The sequence below is a fragment of the Heloderma suspectum genome, chromosome W (assembly GCF_057233095.1).
Source record: "Heloderma suspectum isolate Gila_16-S chromosome W, 16-S_ref, whole genome shotgun sequence".
Taxonomy (NCBI): domain Eukaryota; kingdom Metazoa; phylum Chordata; class Lepidosauria; order Squamata; family Helodermatidae; genus Heloderma; species Heloderma suspectum.
In genome coordinates, this window is record NC_139475.1 from 66,873,793 (window position 1) to 66,894,564 (window position 20,772).

Below are 20,772 nucleotides of genomic sequence, written 5' to 3' on the forward strand. Positions count from 1 at the left end.
CCCAGCAACTGGTGTACACAGGCTCACTGCCTCTGGTACTGGAGGGAGCACACAGCCATCAATACTAGTAGCCATGGATAGCCTTCTCCTCCAGGAATGTGTCCAACCCCCTTTTAAAGCCATCCAAATGGGTGGCCATCACTACGTCCTGTGGTAGCAAGTTCCACAGTTTAACTCTGTGCTGTGTGAAGAAGTCCTCCCTTTTACCTGTCCTGAATCTCCCACCAATCAGCTTCATGGGAGGATCCCACTGGGTTCCAGTCTTATATATGAGAGAGAGAGAGAAAAATGTCTCCCTATCCATTTTCTCCTCACCAGGCATCATTTTTTACACCTCCCTCATGTCTCCCCTTACTCGCCTTTTCAATTCCAGAGCCCTGTCTCTCTCTCGACCAGGAGCACTTAGCCTTGTCTGGATTAAGGGCGCAATCCTATGGCCACTAGTCAGTGGCTAGATGGCCATAGGATAGGTTGATTCCCTGGAACCGACCTCAGATCCCACACTCCAAGGTTGGTTCCCAGAGAACTGACCTCCACCCCCTCCCGCACTGCCTCATAGGCTGCATGGATTGGCCCCACGCTCCACACTCAGAAGAGCAGCATGGAGCAGGGGAAACGGGGCGTTCCCAGGGGCAGGCTGGGGCAGGGTGGTCAGAAGTGCCAGTATGACACATCCCATGTGTTGGCCGGCCACCCCTTCCCGCGCTCTGAGGTCCCGCGGCTAGACAGCCGAAATTGGCTGTCTAGCCACAAAAGCAGGGTGGCAGGAGCGGGGAGGAGAGGATCCCCTCTGCACTCCGCCCACCCTGCATTGGATAGGTGGTCACCCCTGGGCTCAGAGGTGACCACTGATCCACACAGGATTGTTCCCTCTGTCTCAATTTATTAGCTCTCATCCAGCCCATTATTGCTTCCCGACACTGATTCAGGACATCCACAGCCTCCCTGGGAGTAGATGAAAAGGAGGAATGGAGCTGCATGCCATCTCCGCATCTTGGTGACAATGCACTCCTAATCCCCCGATTATCTGTCCTGGTGGTTCCATGTAGATGTTAAATAACAGGGTGGATAGAACATGCATACGATTACCCTGCACCCATCTCTTTCTGCCAAGGCTAGGCTCCCCCACGTACCACAATGACATTCACACTTCACTCTGCCTAAGGAGAGGAGAGAGACAGAGAGAAACTGGTTTGGCAAGTTCTAATGTGGGTTACATGGTCGGAGATGGCAGCATTCTGGCAGCCTGATTAATGAGCTCCTCCAGTTTTTAGTTTCTTCTTCCCTTTTTATTTAGAGGGATCTTAAAACTACATTGAAAAGACTGTTTTAAGTTTTTATCTCCTGGACTGTGTTTGTAAACCAGCTGGGAGGAGTCTGGAGAAGCTCCAAGAAACAACAAAGACCCAAAGCAGATCGTAAACTTTATTCATGGGCAATAAAAAGCGATGCAGGACAAGCCGCGGAACTCTATCCTTGAAAGCTCTGAAACAACAAAGGATTGACGATCTCCTCTCAGCCAGTGGCTCTATGGGTAATTTATTGCCCCCCACATCTAAAAATAGGTATGCTGTCTTGGAGTTAGGGATGTACGAAAGTCACTTACCTTTTTGCGGATTCTGCTTGTGGGGGGGGCGCTCCGTCCCTCCCCCCGGAATCCTCGATGGGGGGGAGGCGATCCAGTCCTCCCCCCCGGAATCCTCGACAGCTGGCTCTGCTCCACGGCAGCTCCACAGAGCAGCCAGCCAGGGCCGTCTGCAGCCGGATTTCCGGCCGCAGACTGGCTGGTGAGAACGCAAATGGTGGCTGCCATAGCGGCCGCCATTTGCGTCCAGCTAGGCAGCCGTGATAGGCTACCTAAGTCTTTACATAGCCTATCACGGCTGGGCAAAAAAAAAAAAAAAGCGGCTACAGCGGCCGCCATTTGTGTTCCTTATTTTTCGTCGTTTTAGTCTACGTAAATATTTACGTAGACTATTACAGTGAAAAAAAGGGGACCGCAAATAGTGTAGGGGGTGCTATTTGCGTTCCTTTTTTATTTGCCGTTTTAGCCTACGTAAATATTTATGTAGGCTAGAACGGCGAAAAATAAAGGAATGCAAATAGCACCCACTACCCTATTTGTGTTCCCCTTTTTTTCACCGTTTTATCTTACGTAAATATTTACATAAGATAAATCGGCGAAAAATAGGGAACGCAAATGGCGGCCGTCGTAGCCGCCGCCATTTGCATACACTGTTTTTTTTGGGGGGTTAGCCATGATAGGCTATGTAAATTCTTACGTAGCCTATCACGGCTGCAAGGATGGCAATGGCGGCGGCAGCAGCCCAGCCGCAGCCGGCCAGGAGACCAGCCGCCGGAGCCACTGCCGCCGCAGCCGCTGCATCCACCCCAGGTAGGTGCCATCCCGGGGGGATTCCGCGGGGGGGCAGGAGGCCTTTCCGCCATGGATTCCGGGGGGCCGGATTCTTTAGAATTTAAAGAATTTAGAATTCTTTAGAATCCGGCCTCACTAGAATCCGTGGTGGAATTCTTTGCTATCCCTACTTGGAGTCTGAGTTACTCTCTCCACTGGTAGATTTGACTCTCCCTCCCCACAAACCAGCTGAAACTTCATTTCTGGGCTCTGAAAATGTGCAAATTCCATCTCCTGGAAATAGAACTCCGAATATTTTAAAGAACTTTTATTTTGAATATGTTGCTCAACAGTGTCTCTTAACTGCCCAAACTGTTATTGCAATATTTGATAATCTCCAGGCGGTCTGCACTAAAGTTGATGCCCTTGGGGAGGCAATGGGAAAACTCGAAAAGCGCTGCTTCCAAGCTGGGAACATTTTACAGATCTCTAACACCAACTCCACAGACTCAGTTACTAAACCAGATCTGTCAGGACTGGAATTGAAAAACCCCTCAATACAAAATGTAAATAAATCCATGTCTACAAACATAAATAACAGTATCCCCAATGGTTCTACCTCTGCCCGAGTTCTCCAAACTACACAGGTGCTCCTACAAATCACTCTAATCAGAGTTAATAGAGACAGATGGACCTCGCGTAGAGCCGTGATTTATTCCCTGAGCCAACGTTTACATTGCAATCTTCAATATATTGACATTCTTTCTATAGATGGGCTCCCAGCAAAATCAGGTCAGAAAAGACTGCTACTTACTTTTAGACAAGCTGTTATTCCATTTATGCTTTTTAAAATGCCAACTTTTTTGGCTGGATTCCACATTACTCCTGTGAGAGATTTTCATGATACAGCCATGCAGCCTCTTCTATTACGTCAAGTTCCACATCTAAATCACTCTGCTGATAAGGAACCTACGGAAATGACCTTGGGCTATTCATCTTGGGCTCTCTGCTAACCACCCTTCGGTAGTTTTGTCAAACTGCTGGAGTAATTTGCCTTGCCCTGATCCATCTGGGACAAGGATTTATTATGTTTCACTGACCTTAACACTAAATGGAAGGAATTAAAGTCCAGTTCAGCCTCTCTATGTACTATTGCGGAATCGCTACGAGAGCACTTTCTACAACAGGACTTGGTAAATCTAAGCACTTCTGTTGACAAAAAAACTGTTTTTCAAACCAGGACTTCACAGCCTCAGGCAGATTTTCAGCCAACAGATTTGGCCTCTCTCAACAATGTGACACCCTTGGATTTCTGTAGCACAGAAAGCACCAAGGGCCTCAGACTCATTGATACATCAAATGGAACAACCGTCACAATCACTATTGTCCCCTGCAAGTGATGAAAACCTAATCCCATACAACTTTTCGGCTGCCTCTATGTTATCTACTCGCTTGGATGCCACCTTACTTCAACCAGCTAAACCATGCCTGCATAGTAGACCTCCTTCCAGAACGAGGAATTGTTCTATGGGGATTGTTCTATGGATAAGAAAAAAAATAGACCAGTTTTAGAGAAAGAACTTTTTTTTTTTTTTACAATATACCAACACAGATAGAGAAATATATATGTGAAATGAACTTGCCTGCAGGCATACTCCACCTCTTTTAGAATACTGAAGGGTGTTTTAGTTTTTCTGCGGGGATAAATTGGGAAAGAAATGTAAACTGTATTGCATTTTATTTTAGTTTATCTGCACCCATCTACAAGAATACAATAGTTGGCAGAAAGAAAAGAGTTAAGATATACTCACATGTAGGTAGGCTTCCAGGCCCTTCCCTTCAGGTTTGGGGTGGGGGGAGTAAAGAAACAGAGAAGTGCAGCCTCTTTTTATCAGCGCTAGTCCTATTGTGTGAATTCCGGTACTGTGATTGGATAAAGTTAAGGATCCCCCCGCCCCAAGGTTGGCCTCCCGCCCATCACTAAAATATAGTACCACCCTACTCAAAACACGTAATGGGGTTCCAGGACCCCTGTACTCTCAAACCCCCATCTGGAAACATGCGGCATTAGGCATTTTCGGCCCATCCCCTCTGACCTGTAATGGAAACTAGTGATAAAAGTTGATTCTTTCAAAAATGTTTCTGACAAACAAATAAAAAAAAATTCATAGCTTTCCCCTACATATAAATGAGCAAAGGTGTGTGGGGGGGTGTCCCCTACCACCCCATCATGTTTATTTTTAAATGGATACCTATGTATCCATCATTTTAAAGACAGTTACTGTGATTTTTTTTCCTCTCTCCAATATCAGATGTTTACATTAATACTTTTTTACCAAGCTGCTAACAGCAAATGTGAGAGGACTAGACCATTGCCCCCGCCCCCACCCCCCTCTTCTAAAGGGCAGGCCATGTAGGATTTTTACAAAATCTAAGTGGCACTTAAGGAATGTTTTACTTTTTAAAGACTCTTGAAGGTTTTACTTGCAACCCTTGTGATCTCTATGTTTAATGATTCTTTCAAAAGTGATTCTGACAAAAATAAAATAAAATAATAATTTAAAAAGGGAATAGTTTTCCCCTACATATAAATGAGTGAAGGGAGGGGTGGGGGTTGTGTAAAGATTAGATTAAAACACAGGGTGTTTTCCCATCACTGAAATTTAGAAACGCCCTACTCAAAAAACACACAATGCGGTTTCCGGGCCCATGTAATCTACCCCCATCTGGAAACATGCAGCATTAGGCATTCCGGACCCAGCCCTCTGCCCTGTAATGGCAACTAGTGATAAAAAGTTGATTCCTAAAATTTGGCACCACCCTACTAGGGATGGGGGAGAATTTCTCCCCGAAACTTCGGGGGGCTGAGTGCCAACGTGTTCGGCCCCCCGAAGTAGTTTCGGGGAGAAATTCTCCACACACCCCCGCCCCCCGCACCCCCCCCTGGGACGGGACTTACCTTTCCCGAATGTCCCTCCCGGCGGCGGGTCCCGGCGGCGGTTCGTCAGGTCTTCGACAGGGGCAGAGGCAGCAGCCGGTCTTTTGACCGGCTGCTGCCGCCGCCATTCCAATAAAAGTAAAAAAAAAAAAAAACGCCCCCGTGATAGGCTATGTGACGATTAACGTAGCCTATCACGGCTAGATCTGCAAAGTCAGCCGTGATAGGCTACATAAATCGTCACATAGCCTATCACGGGTGACTTAAAAAAAAAAAAAGCGCATATGGCTAATGGCGGCCCCCATAGGGAGCTGCCATTCGCGTTCCTTATTTGGTCGCTGTAGTCTACGTAAAGATTACGTAGACTACGGCGAAAATAAGGGCAACGCTATTTGCGTTGCCCTTATTTTCGCCGTAGTCTACGTAAAGACTACGTACAAGTCTACGTAAAGACTACGACAAGTTCGTAGAGTGGTCACATGACCCCCGTCAGGTGACCCTGAAGGTCATATGACTGGGTCAGCTGATCGCATACGTGGGACTTCCGGCTAGGGCAGGACTTCCCATCTCAACAGGGGGCAGTGCAACTGTCACCTTCGAAAATGGGGCGTGGTTTAGAGTTTGATGCGAACCCCCCTCCTTTACTACTCATTACAGAAATCATTACAGCATTTTCAGGGAGGCTAATCCCTACTATGGAGTCTTCTCTCAAATGCTCAGATTGAGTGCTGACCTCTCAACAAAATTTTTCTGTGCTTTCATGGAATATAGCAGGGTGGAAAAATAAGAGCAGTGATGATTCCTTTATAAATTACATCTCTAAATTTGACATTTTGATTTTACAAGAGACCTGGGCTCTGGATGATATAGAACTAAATGGTTTCATTGGCTGCCAACTTCACGCCTCCCCTAGTGATAAGAAGGGATGGCCTAGGGGGTGGCCTAGGCATTTTTGTCTCTACATGGTTTCACATGTCATTGACTAATCGTCCCTCCATTAATCAGTTTGCAATTGCAATAATTAAATCCAATCAGTTTAATATGTTACTCCTGAACGTATATCTTCCTCCTCAACGACTCCATTCACAGATTAACACGCTATGTCAAGATCTGTAATTATATATTGGAAATCTGATATTAACCACCCAGATTACACAAGTACTTATTGGGGGTGATTTCAATGCCAGATTGGGACCAACTGAAAGGCCAACTTTCTTTCCTACAAACTCCTGCCTTTCAAAAAATACTATCTGCAGTTATGCTGGACTATGCCTGGCCCAAATGTCACACCGTTTGGATTTATATATTCTAAATGGAAGTGTTACTGGCGTCATCCCGGGAGAATACACATTTTGGTCAGGTACTAGGATGAGTGCTATTGATTACCTGATTTGCTCACGTAACCTGTTAAAACTTGTGGATCATTTGGCGATAGACAATCGACTTGACAGCGATCATCTTCCCTTGACCCTAGCCCTAAAGCCCCTTGGGTGCCATATGCACATGGTTGCTGCTTTTCAGCCTAACATTGAGGTTGACATCAGAACCACTAAGATCAAATGGACTAAGAAGATGGACAGGTCCATTACAAAGTTGCTAAATGCTGATCATTTCCACAACATTCGTTCTTCCATTCTCACAACGGGCGCAAACTCTGGAATTTTAGATGTTTACGAGATTTTGATCAATGAATTAAAGGCTCATTTAATGGTTAAAACCCTGGGGGAGCATCAGACTACCCAGTTCAGAACTAAGAGCTGGTTTGACCAGGACTGCGTTAGTGCTGAGAAAGGCCTGATTGCTAAATTCAGGGCCTACAAGGAAAACCCCTTAGCAGTCTCATTGGCTGATTCAATATCACACAAAAAACACTATAAAACCCTGCTTAAGGCCAAAAAGAAGTGTGCTTAAAAAGCAGGGTGGGAACAACTCATTCATGCTGTGAGGTCCAAAGATACGGCCTCCTTCTGGCGCTCGACTACAGTGCTTCCTACCTGTGGTCCAACACGTCTTGACTGTCATCTTTCTTCTGAGATATGGGAGACACATTTCCATGCACTATATGCAGAAGAGGAGGCACCTACCTTCCGGATGGAGCATATCTCAGGACCCCTTATTGAATGGCCTCCTGTCTCAATCTCTGAGATCATTGATCTGGTAAACCAACTTAAGCCTGGCAAGGCCCTGGGCTGTGACTATATACCTCCAGAGCTAATCAAAAGAAATATAGATTGGTGGGCTCCTATTCTAGCTACTCTCTTCACATACATAGATTGAACTGCCCATATTCCTCCAGACTGGGGCTTGGCCATCATCATCCCCATCTTTAAAAAGGGAAGGAAAGATGACCCAGTCAATTACCGCCCAATCAGCTTACTTACCGTTATTGGCAAGCTATATGCCAGGCATCTCTGCTGGAAATTTCAAACTTGGATGAACATGAAAACATTCTGGCCGATGAACAGGCTGGCTTTAGGTCAGGCGATCCACCATGGACGAAGCTTTAATCCTTCAACATCTTGTGGAGAAACACATCAATAAACTTAAAACTTCCCTGTTTGCAGCTTTTGTAGATCTCAAATCTGCCTTTGATTCCGTCTCCAGAGATAAACTTTGGCATAAACTTGAGGCTACTTCGGTGGATCGCCGCTTACTGCTACTTATGTATAAGTTACATGAAATCACCACCTTAAAAATTAGATGCAACCCGGCGGGTCTGTTGTCTAGCCCTGTTTCAACATTGAAAGGTGAAAGCAAGGTTGCATACCTGCTCCCCTGTTGTTTAACTTTTACATAAACTCATTAGTTAAAGCTCTTGACCGTTTTGACATCCACCCTCCCAAGCTAGCTGACAGACACCTATCGGTGCTACTTCATGCCGATGACGTGGTAATCCTGTCTCAGCCACCTATAGGCTTGAAGAGAGCCTTGCGGGTCCTGGCCCAATATTGTCACGATGAACATCTGCAAATAAGTTATCAGAAGACAAAGGTCATGGTCTTCGCCAAAAGACAGAGGACATACAGCTGGATTGTTAATGGCCATAAGATTGAGCAGGCAAAGATCTTTAAATACCTGGGTGGTGTTTTCCAAGCCAATGGCAGCCGGAAGGCGCACTCAGAATATGCCACCCAGACAGCCCAAAGAAGTGCCACTGCTATCTTAAATTTCTTCTGTACAGGAGGAGATCGCTATGTACCAGGAGCAGTAAAGCTGTTTGCGGCCAACTCATTAGCCCAACTCTTGCACGGTGCACAACTTGGCCCCTATCCCAGTTTTGCCCCCGTGGGAGCAGTGCAATCAACATTTCTGAGGGCTGTCCTCCAGGTGCCCCGCGGTGTTTCCAATGCTGCTTTGAGACCAGACGTTGGCCTCCAGAAGGTTGAAACTAGGGCCTGGCTTGCCATTATTAACTTCTGGCTAAAGTTTTTTTTTTTCCCCAGCAGGCCTAGCTCCATTAATCCTTCAAGATGTGTTTCAACCTTTCCGGTCTAAAGTTTTATTTCAAAAGCTCCTGTTTTATGGACTCTCCCCTAGTTATTTGCTCTCTCTGGGATATGAGAAGGCCAGAGCAATGCTCAGACAACGCCTAGCAGATATCGACTCTCAAGTTGACTTGAGCTTAACCTCAAATTCCGCTTTAACTGATACTGGACTTCGACTTCACAAACCAGCAAATTACTTCTATTCACTCTCAGTCCAGAAGTATCGTAGAGCTTTTACATTGGCACGTCTCAATTCCCTCCCCTCAGCTGTCTTGGAGGGCAGATTCCGTAAAACTCCCTACTATGAACGGGAGTGTCCCTGTGACTCATGTTCTCCTGTACTGTCTTTTTTATCGTGACATTCGTAAAACTTTTATCAATCCCATTTTATCTAAATTGCCAGGACGCTCGGATGCATTTTATGTCCTTTTATTTCTCTCTGATAAAAAAGCATCCATTACTCTTATTGCTGCCAATTTTTTTGCAGCAGCAAGCAAAATCCGTCAAGAATTTACTCAACTCACTCAGTAATGTATGTATGTATGTATGTATATTGAAATGCCTAGAACTTTTATAATTTTTTGGTTTTATACATATATAGTCTTATTTCCTGTTATTGGTCAACATGTTTTATGTTCATTATTGTGCTGTTTTGGTCATTCAACCGTAATAAAGAGTGATTGATTGACTGAATGTGGGTTACTGATCCCTTAAAATTCTATTCACTCTCAGTCCAGAAGTACCGCAGCTATAAGGTTAAGATTGCAGCTATACAGTTGAGTGGTTGGTTGCAGTGCAATCTATGCATGTATACGCAGAAGTAAATTGCACTGTTTTCAATAGGGCTTACTCCCAAATAAGTGTGCATAGGACTGCAGCCTTAAAAAACTTTGGCTAGATAGTAAAGAAACTCCTTAAGTAAGCTGGCAGAAGTTTACATTCTTTTCTTTTTATTTATTTAAAATATTTTTGGATAGCTCCTTTGCACAATCAGTACTCAAGGCAATCTACAAATAACAACAACAACAACAACAATACATAAACTACAACGAGCTGAACAAGTTGTGCTTCATCTTAGAAGAGGCATTCAAACCAACTGGCATCTTAGAAGCAGCATTCCCACCGGTTGCTTATTTGAGGAGGCATTCCCCTTCTCTCACACACACAATTGGGAATGCCTCTCTTAATATGGTGCTGCTCCAACCTGCACATGCATCAACTAAGAAAGTAACTCAGAACAAAGGAGGGAAAGCTCACTTTCAATGATGGCATTCCGCAGCATTTTGACTTGTTCCTCGAAAATGGAACGCATGACTGCTGAAAGAACACCTTGAGGAAAAGAGAGAAATCCAGCAATGCAAAAATATGAGAATGGATAGCGACAAATTAAGCCCAGGATTGTGCTCGTGCTACACTTTTACATGAACGCAAAATATAATATGTACAGTCTGCTATCGACTACACTCCTATGAAGATTTCCTTGGGAGTAGCCACATTGGACTCAAGAGGATTTACTTCTCAGTAAACATGTAGATGATCAGACTGTGTGCTTTCTAAGAAACTCAATGTTAATTTTTAAAACAATAAGGGTGCAATCCTAAGTAGATAGGTGGCCACTTCCGACCTTGGAGGTGACTGCCTATCCAAAGCGAGGCAGAAGAGGCACAGGGGGATTGTTCCCTCCACGCCTCTCCTGCCTTGCTCTTTTTTGCTAGACAGCCATTTCTGTCTGTCTAACCACGGGGGGCTGACCGGGAGAGGAAGCTGCCATACGATACATAGGATGTGTCATATGCATAGCTCTGCTCTCCTCAACCCGGAATGCCACCCAGTCCAGCCCCTTTTCAGTCGCTCTGCACTCCTCTTGCGAGCACAGAGGATGGGGCAGTTGGTTCCCGGAATAGAGCATATCCTATGGCCCGCTAGACAGTGTCTAGCGGGGTATAGGATTGCTCTCTAAGTAAGTTTCTAGCTTTTATGACCTTGAAAATATCTGCCCAGAGAACATTCATTATTGGGCTTATTAGAAAAGTAATAAATAAAATAAAATATTTTGCAAGTGTGTGGGGCAATGCTGGATAAAACTTCTGAAACTAGAGGGGTAGAGATGGGAATTAGATTTCCAGTGGATGTGGCTGGGGAATAGGGCCTCAGCTCGCCATGATTGATGAAACCACAATCAATTATGCAAAATGGTAATGAGAAAACATTGCAGAGTAAATGATGCAAATTCATAGAAATGGGTTGAATTTGCATCATTCCTCCAGGTCACAGAATTCCAGAATCCTTTCAGCATTTGGGCTGCCTTGGTTTGCTACATCCATTTGTTTTATGACAATGCACATAAAGCTGTGGGTTCAAAAGAGTGACTTTATGTTTTGGAGCTCAGATCCCGCCTCTGCCATGTTTTTGTGCAAGTTACTTTCCTGTTAGCCTTCTGGTTTGTGACTGTCCACATGTGCCATGGCAGCCATTTTGTGAGAGTGCCCACTACACTGTCTCAAAATTCCAAATGCGCTCACCAGCCCAAAATGTTTGCGAACTGGTGGCTTAGTCTGCAAACAGAGGATTTTTTTTTAGTGAAACTGACATGAGAGTCAGCAGAAGCCCTTATCAGTTTCATGGCTAGCCCTGCAAACAAAGGCCAGAGAATCTCCTTGCCTATTTCTCAAATACAGTGTGCAAACTAGGGATGTCAGAGAATTCCGCCATGGAATTTGGTGAGGCCGAATGCCAGTGCATTTGGCCCCCCGCAATCCATGGCAGAACGAAGCCCCCACCCCCCCCAACCCACAAAAGGCGCGCAAAACGGGACACCTACCTGCTGTAGTTCACGCTGCTTTGCGAATGGTGGCCACAGCCGCCATTTGCTTCTTCACTATAGCCATGATAGGCTACGTAAATACTTACATAGCCTATCACGGCTAACGCAGGGCAGCCTGCAGGCATGCAAATGGCGGCTGCCGTAGATGCCGCCATTTGTGTCCCTGTATTTTGCCGTGATAGGCTACATAAATATTTACGTAGCCTATCATGGCAAAAAAAAACAAACAGTGAACACAAATGGCGGCAGCTACAGCGGCCGCCATTTGCATTCCCTTTTTTTTTGGCTGTGATAGCCTACGTAAATATTTACGTAGGCTATTACAGCAAAAGAGAGGGGCACAAATGGCGTAGTGGCCGCCATTTGTGCCCATCTCTTTTGCCGTAATTGTTGTTCAGTCGTTAAGTCGTGTCCGACTCTTCGTGACCCCATGGACCATAGCACGTCAGGCCTTCCTGTCCTGCACTCTCTCCCCAAGTGTGCTCAAATTCATATTCATTGCATCGGTGATGCTATCTAGCCATCTCATCCTCTGCCGTCCCCTTCTCCTTTTGCCTTCAGTCTTTCCCAGCACCAGGGTCTTTTCCAGAGAGTTTTCTCATCGCATTAGGTGGCCAAAATATTTGAGCTTCAGCTTCACTATCTGTCCTTCCAATGAGCACTCAGGGTTGATTTCCTTTAGGATGGACTGATTTGACCTCCTTGCAGTCCAGGGGACTCGTAAGAGTCTTCTCCAGCACCACAGTTCAAAAGCATCGATTCTTTGGTGCTCAGCCTTCCTTCAAGTCCAGCTCTCACAGCCATACGTTGCTACTGGGAAAACCATAGCTTTGATTATACAGACCTTTGTCGGCAAGGTGATGTCTCTGCTTCTTACTATGCTGTCTAGGTTTGCCATACCTTTCCTCCCAAGGAGCAAACGTCGTCTAATTTCATGCCTAAAGTCACCATCTGCGGTGATCTTGGAGCCCAAGAAAATAAAATCTGTCACTGCTTCCATTTCTTCCCCTTCTATATGCCAGGAAGTGATGGGGCCAGGTGCCATGAACTTAGTTTTTTTAATGTTGGGTTTCAAACCAGCTTTTGCACTCTCCACTTTCACCCTCAACAAGAGGCTCTTGAGATCCTCTTCGCTTTCTGCCATTAGGGTGGTATCGTCTGCATATCTGAGGTTGTTGATAATTCTCCCAGCAAACTTAATTCTGACCTGTGATTCATCCAACCCGGCGTTTCTCATGATGTACTCTGCATATAAGTTAAATAAGCAGGGCGACAATATGCAGCCTTGTCGTACTCCTTGCCCAATTTGGAACCAATCGGTTGTTCCATGTCTGGTTCTTACTGTTGCTTCTTGACCCTCGTACAGGTTTCTCAGGAGACAGGTAAGGTGGTCTGGTACCCCCATCTCTTTCAGAATTTGCCACAGTTTGTTGTGATCCACACAATCAAAGACTTTAGCGTAGTCAATGAAGCAGAAATAGACATTTTTCTGGAATTCTCTTGCTTTCTCCATGATCCAGTGAAAGTTGGCGATTTGATCTCTAGTTCCTCTGCCTCTTCGGAACCCAGCTTGTACTTCCGGTAGTTCTCGGTTCGCATACTGCTGAAGCCTAGCTTGTAGGATTTTGAGCATCACCTTGCTGGCATGTGAAATGAGCGCAATTGTACGGTAGTTTGAACACTCTTTGGCGTTGCCCTTCTTTGGAATTGGGATGTAAACTGACCTTTTCCAGTCTTGTGGCCACTGTTGAGTGTTCCAGATTTGTTGGCATATTGAGTGCAGCACTTTAACAGCATCATCTTTCAGGATTTTAAATAGCTGAGGTGGAAGACTGTCATCTCCGCTAGCTTTGTTGTTAGTAATGCTTCCTAAGGCCCACTTGACTTCACTCTCGAGGATGTCCAGCTGAAGTTCAGTGAGCGCACTATCATGGCTATCAGGGACATTCAGATCTTTCCTGGATAGTTCTTCTGTGTACTCTTTCCACCTCTTCTTAATCTCATCTGCTTCTGTTAGGTCCCTGCCTTCCTTGTCCTTTATCATGCCCATCTTTGCACAAAACGTTCCCTTGAGATCTCCGATTTTCTTGAAGAGATCTCTAGTCTTTCCCATTCTATTGTCTTCCTCGATTTCTTTGCATTGTTCATTTAAGAAGGCCTTCTTGTCTCTCCTTGCTATCCTCGGGAACTCTGCATTCAGTTGGATTGATCTTCCCCTTTCTCCCTTGCTTTTCACTTCCCTTCTTTCCTCAGCTACTTGTAAAGCCTCATCAGGCAGCCACTTGGCTTTCTTGCATTTCTTTTTCTTTGGGATGGATTGAGTTGCTGCCCCCTGAACAATGTTACGGACCTGCGTCCATAGTTCCTCAGGCACTCTGTCTATCAGGTCTAATCCCTGAAATCTATTCCTCGCCTCCACTGTATATTCACAAGAGATATGATTTAGGTCATACCTGAACGGTTTAGTGGTTTTCCCGACGTTCTTCAATTTAAGCCAAAATTTTGCAAGAAGCAGCTCACGATCTGAGCCACAGTCAGCTCCGGGTCTTGTTTTTACTGACTGTATGGAGCTTCTCCATCTTTGGCTGCAAAGGACATAATCAATCTGATTTCGATATTGACCATCTGGTGACGTCCATGTGTAGAGTCGCCTCTTGCGCTGTTGGAAAAGAGTGTTTGCTATGATCCGCGTGTTCTCTTGGCAAAATTCTATTAGCCTTTGTCCTGCTTCATTTTGTACACCAAGGCCATGCTTGCCTGTTATCCTGGTGATGTCTTGACTTCCTACTTTAGCATTCCAATCCCCTATGATGAAGAGGACATCTTTTTTTGGTGTTAGTTCTAGAAGGTGTTGTAGTTCTTCATAGAACCGATCAACCTCAGCTTCTTTGGCCTCAGTGGTTGGGGCATAGACTTGAATTACTGTGATGTTGAATGGTTTGCCTTGGATTCGTACTGAGATCATTCTATCATTTTTAAGATTGTACCCCAGTACTGCTTTTCCCACCCTTTTGTTGACTATGAGTGCTTCTCCATTTCTTCCAAGTGATTCTTGCCCACAGTAGTAGATATGATAGTCACATGAATTAAATTCACCCATGCCTGTCCATTTTAGTTCGCTGATTCCCAAGATGTCGATGTTCAATCTTGCCATCTCATGTTTGACCACCTCCAGCTTACCTTGATTCATTGACCTTACATTCCAGGTTCCTAAACAATATTGTTCTTTACTGCATCGGACTTTCTTTTCACCACCAGACACATCCACAGCTGAGTGTCCTTTCGGCTTTGGCCCAGCTGCTTCACTCTTTCTGGCGCAACTTGGGAATTCCCTCTGCTCTTCCAAAGTATATTGGGCACCTTCCGACCTGAGGGGCTCATCTCCCGGCATCATCTCTTTTAGCCTTGTGATACATTCCATGGGGTTTTCTTGGCAAGAATCCTGGAGTGGGTTGCGATTTCCTTCTCCAGTGGACCACATTTTGTCAGAACTCTCCACCATGACCTGTCCGTCTTGGGTGGCCCTGCACGGCATAGCTTATGGCTTCACTGAGTTATGTAAGCCCCTTTGCCACAACAAGGCAGTGATCCATGAAGGGGTTTGCCGTAATAGGCTACATAAATATTTATGTAGCCTATCACGGCCAAAAAAAAAAGGGAACACAAATGGCGGCCGCCGTAGCTGTCACCATTTGCGTTCACTGTTGTTGTTGTTTTGCCATGATAGGCTACGTAAATATTTACGTAGCCTATCACAGCAAAATACAGGGATGCAAATGGCGGCAGCTATAGCAGTCGCCATTTGCGTCCCTGCAGGCTGCCCAGTGGCTGGATGTCCGGCTGCAGGCAGCCCCAGCCGGCGGCTCCGCAGAAACTCCGCAGAGTGGAGCCGGCCGGAGAGAATTTTGGGGGGAGGGACGTAGTGCCTCCCCCGCACCGCGAATGTCACCCTTCGAAAAGGCAAGTGACTTTCATACATCCCTAGTGCAAACCTACCCTACCAATTTCTACTACCTACTTTTTTAACTGTCATGCCTTCCCCCAATGAATTTTGGGAATTGTAGTTTGGTGAAGGTGCTGTAAGCCTGTAGTGTGTAGGTCAGCTTTTCCCCAATCTGGGAAGTGCTCACTGGGAATTATGGGAATTGCAGTCCAACACATCTGCACAGCTCCAGATTGAGGAGGGGGTGATGCTGATACACCCCCACAAACCCTTTCACACCCATTCTGCCAGGGGAATGTGGTCCAGCGAACAAAACAGAGCATTGGTGGCTGTGGTCCTGTGTTCAAATCCTGATCAACTGCTTTTTATTGTTATTTATTTTAGCATTTAAATATGCTGCTTTTCCACCAGCAAGTAGCTTTCAAAGCAGTTTGCAGTTGGTGTTAAAAACATCGTATATAATAATTGGTTTATTTTATGTTTTATATATTTTTAAAATATTTCATTTATTATAAATAAAACAAATAAATATAACATAAAACAATACAAAGCAATAAGCAGTTATTACTCATGCTATAGCACCATAGCTGTTTATGGAGTTTCATAAGAAAAAATTTAGAGAGCATTCTTTGCCTGAAGGGAGTTTACAATCCACAGTTTGAGACAACAGTGGAGAACACAACAGAAGCAATGGTAAGGTTAACCAACAACAGGAATGGAGCAGGGAGAGTAACCAGGGACACCCAGACCTCAGACAAAGCCAAGCAGAAGCAATTCCCACCAGATTGACAGCAAAATATTAACATTAGTTTAACTGAAACAGAGTGGGAAATTGGGCATTAACAGAGATTTTACCTGGCTTATATGTGTTGCCTTTGAACAATGTGTTGAGTTTTCCATGCACCGTGCTTGCAATGAGCTCGAGTTTTACCATAGCAGTGAGGATGGAGAGAGGTGTGTGTGGGGGAGCAATATCAACATCTAACCCATCCAAATGGTTCCATCCCAGCTCCAGTGAATTTTAGTTTTGCTGGGGTTATAAGAAGTTACCATTGGCTTAGGACACACTCCTATACATGTTTAGAGAGAAAAAAGTCATACAACTCCCAGTATTCCCCAGCCAGCTTCTGGGAGCTGTAGGACTTTTTTCTCTTGAACCATGCATAGGACTGCACCCTTAGTATATAACTGTGTGATGGCTCTGGCAGTATGCCATTGGAGTTATTATTTTTAAAATCCAGGCTCCTGGCAACCGCCACATCTTGAAGCTGTGAGTTCCACAAGTTAACCTGGCACTGGGCACTTTGCTTTGTCTGAGCAGATGGCAGCTGATCTATGCAGAAACCATTAGATCCCTGGTGTGGAGGTAGTTTTACAGAGAGGGACCTGGAACCATCCCCAGAATGCCCACTGCTAGCAATGCCCACTGCTAGCAATGCCCACTGCTGTAGTCCCCTCCCTGTGCCTTCAGCCATGTTATCTTTGCTTCTTTTATTTATATCAAATAAATGAAAGCTTAATAAAGCCCTAGTTCAGGGGCGTTGAACCTAGAGATGTACGAAAGTCACTTACCTTTTCGAAGGGTGACATTCGTGGGGGGGGGGAGGCGCTCCGTCCCTCCCCCCGAAATTCTGGCCGGGGGGGAGGCGCTCCGTCCCTCCCCCCCGAATCCTGGCTGGATTCTGCGGAGCCTCCAGCCAGCTCCGCCAGCGGCCAGACATCTGGCCGCTGGCTAGCAGGGACGCAAATGGCGGCAGCCGTAGCCACCGCCGTTTGCGTCCCTGCAGTCATCTGTGATAGGCTACGTAAATGTTTACGTAGCCTATAACGGCTGATTTAAAAGAAAAAAAAAAGTGCGTACGCAAATGGCGGCGCCCATGGGTGCCGCCATTTGCGTTCCTTATTTTGGCACGTCTTAGTCTACGTAAACATTTATGTAGACTAAGACGGCAAAAATAAGGGGAACGCAAATAGCGTAGCGTCTACGCCATTTGCATACGTGCGTGTTTTTTTTCCTTTTAAATCAGCCGTGATAGGCTACATAAACATTTACATAGCCTATCACTTTTTTTTGTTTTTGTTTTTGTTTTTAACTGGAAATGGCGGTGGCGGCAGCCAGTCAGAAGACCGGCCACCGCAGCTGCCGCCACCAGGAAGATCCGCCCAAGGTAAGTCCCGTCCCGGGGGGGTGGGGGGGCAGACCGTTCCGCCACTGATTTCGGGGGGCCGAATGCACTGGCATTCAGCCTCCCCGAGATTCATGGCGGAATTCTCTGACATCCCTAGTTGAACCTCTTTTAGGCCAAGGACTGAATTCCGTTTTGAACAAGTTCTTGGGGGAGCACAATCCAGTGGTTAGTGGTGCCAAAGGCCAAGGGAGCAGAGCCAAAATACCAAAAAATTATCAGGGCCAGTAACTAAGCCTTTGGCGAGGCATTTCAACCTTTTAAAAGGGGGAGGGCACTGCACAAAAGGCAAGAAAAAGGGCAGACAAAGCTCCCAGGTGAGCCCTAGTTGTGACCTCTATACCACCCAACCTCCTTAGTTGGTTTGTGCCAAGCAGAAATCAAACCGGTGAAGCATCCATCTTCACTGTGCCATCATGTATGGTAAAGGTACACCGACTAAATTTTGGCCTGTCACATATTTATGTTTATAAACTGCTTTCCAACCAAAGGCCTCCTAAGCAGTGTATTTCCCCCCTATGCCCAATATAACTGGGGTTGCCAACTTTTTTTCTGGCAGGGCTTCTGTGCTGCTCCTAACAGCTGCACAGAGGTTTCATCCAGTGCCCTCCCAGTTCCTGAGATGGACAAATTTGTCAATTTTGGTTTCTCATTTTTCTAATCTTAATTTCAGCTTGTTTGGAACTTTGAGACTTTCTTTGTAAATCACATGAAAAATTGTATTCATTTTCATGGGCATTTCTCCTAATATATGCATGTTTGGACACATGTTTCCTTTAGACACATTTTTCCAAGCAATTCTCCTAATATAATGCATATTCTTTTCACAAATATAGGCATTGTTGTGTGCATTTTCCCCTAATATACACTTTTACTTTTCTTTTCTTTTTATTGGAGAACTACATGATTGCAAAATTTAGAGAAGTGCGAATTTCAGAGGAGAGCTGCATTTCAGTTCACATATTGGTCCAAAAGTGTGAAAGTAGGTAAGTTTGCATTAAAATGTGAACCAAACTCATTTCTTCCCCTTTGGCCACTTTACATGCCTGGCTCTCTGCATTTGGCTTGGTGGGGTGCAAGGCCGCCTCAAGCTACCCAGAGGCATTCACTTCAAGTGTTGCCACCTTCCTTTCCTGGGGCATGTGGCTCCAATGGAAAGCAGTTTATAAACATGAATATCAATACAAATTCCTTTATTTATGTGATGTATTTATGTTATGTCAGCCTGTGTGGGGCTGTAAAAATGGACTTTCAGCAGCCTTAGGTGGGTTGGAGGGTCATAGACACGGTTGCTCCTACCCGCTTCCAAACAAGCTCCATGGCTTACAGAAGAACTGAGGGAGCTGAAGCAGCTAGGAACACGACTAGAGTGCCGATGGCGGAAAACGCAACTTGAATCCGACAAGACACGTCATAGGAATCATTTGAAGACCTATGAGGTGGCGATACGTGCAGCGAAGGGAGCTTCCGACTCTGCACGTATCGTGTCTGCAAAGTCGTGCCCAGCTGAGCTGTTCAGGGTGGTTAGGGAGCTGTGCCCCCCCTCCCCCCCGATCTTAGAGCTTTTGGGAGCTCGCTGTGACGCCTTTAATGAGTTTTGCGCGGATAAAATCTCTCAACATGAGCTGACTTGGATGCTGTCGTGGGGACAGAAATCAACAGTGGGGTGTCCAGCAACTCTTCTTGCACGATTAACTGGATCATTTTCAGCTCGTGACTCCCGATGATGTGGACAAGCTGCTTGGTTTGGTCAAAAAGACAACCTGCCCTCTCGATCCCTGCCCATCCTGGCTTGTAGTCCAGGGAGGGGAGATGGTAAAGCAACTTTTGCTGAATATTATGAATGCCTCCCTAAGGGAAGGACGTTTCCCATCGTGTCTGAAAGAAGCAGTTGTTAGACCGCTTCTGAAGAAGCCTTCCCTTGACCCCCTAGACCTCAACAATTATAGGCCAGTAAATAATCTACTATTTGGGGGCAAGGTAATCGAGAAGGCGGTGTCCATTCAACTCCAAGCAGGGGTGCCCCTCCTGCTCAGAAACTCACAGATCTCACATGGAACCCCAAGGTGTAAGTTTTCCAGTGTGTTTTGGGCCCAGCCCCACAGCAGCTGGCCTGCAGCCAGCACGTTCCCAAGACCCCAGGACTTGCAGCTCAAGTCAGGGGTGTAAGAAGCAAAGTGGATGGCAAAATTCAGCTTGCACTGCAGGCACAGCCAGCAAGGGACAGGCACCAGGATGAGAACCACCGCTAAGGCCAGACACGGGCTTTGGCAACCCATTCTTGGCTGGTATTCCTCGTTCCATACTGTGCCATCTCCAGACCACACAAATGCAGGCATTTCATGGCAGGGCATTCCACTTCCATAGGACCCTCTGGAACAGCCACAATTGTTCTGGAATGTTCCTTCATTTTAACTGACCCAGCAATCCACAGTCCAGCCTAAGCCAGGGGCAAAGGGATCTTATGTTAGGGTAGCCAGCTTTCTTCCTCCTAGTAGGACCTCCTGTGCTTTTTAACAGCAGGCATTCAACAGGTGAAGCATGCAGATGATGTGAAGGAGGTGGGTTGGTGGCAGGAAGCTTCGCCAGAAGAATTTCTGCCCATTTATGCAGATAATAGAAGTACAGGGGAGAATTAAAATCTTGGCAAACTAGGCATAGTAAAGAGAAATGATTTTATTACTTACAGATTAATTCCTGGGCATAAAAAATAAAGCAGATTATGTAGGATGTTTATTCTGTTTATTATTATTAATTATTATTTTGCCAGGCAAATTTAGAACTTGAGTAACATAGAAGCTAGGCGACTGCTGTATGGTCCCCATGCAGGATTCTCCCTGCCAAGGATAACAGCCTGCTTTCCACCATAAGATAGGGTCAGGCTGTCACGTCGGAGGTAACCACCTGGGATTGTGTGTTATCTAGCGGCTCCTCGGCCCTTTGCCCAAGGCCAGGCACAGTCCCCACGAATTGGGAAGTGCCAACAGCTGGAGTTGGTGGGGAGTTCCAGCCTCTTGGAGGCCAGGGCGGCCCACCCAGG

General features: G+C 45.8%; 1 pseudogene; it reads right to left on the reverse strand.

Moving 5' to 3' along the window:
- LOC146334128 (izumo sperm-egg fusion protein 4-like) overlaps positions 1–20,011 on the reverse strand; it is a 47,089-nt pseudogene extending 27,078 nt beyond the window's left edge.
- Positions 20,012–20,772: the final 761 nt, after the last annotated feature.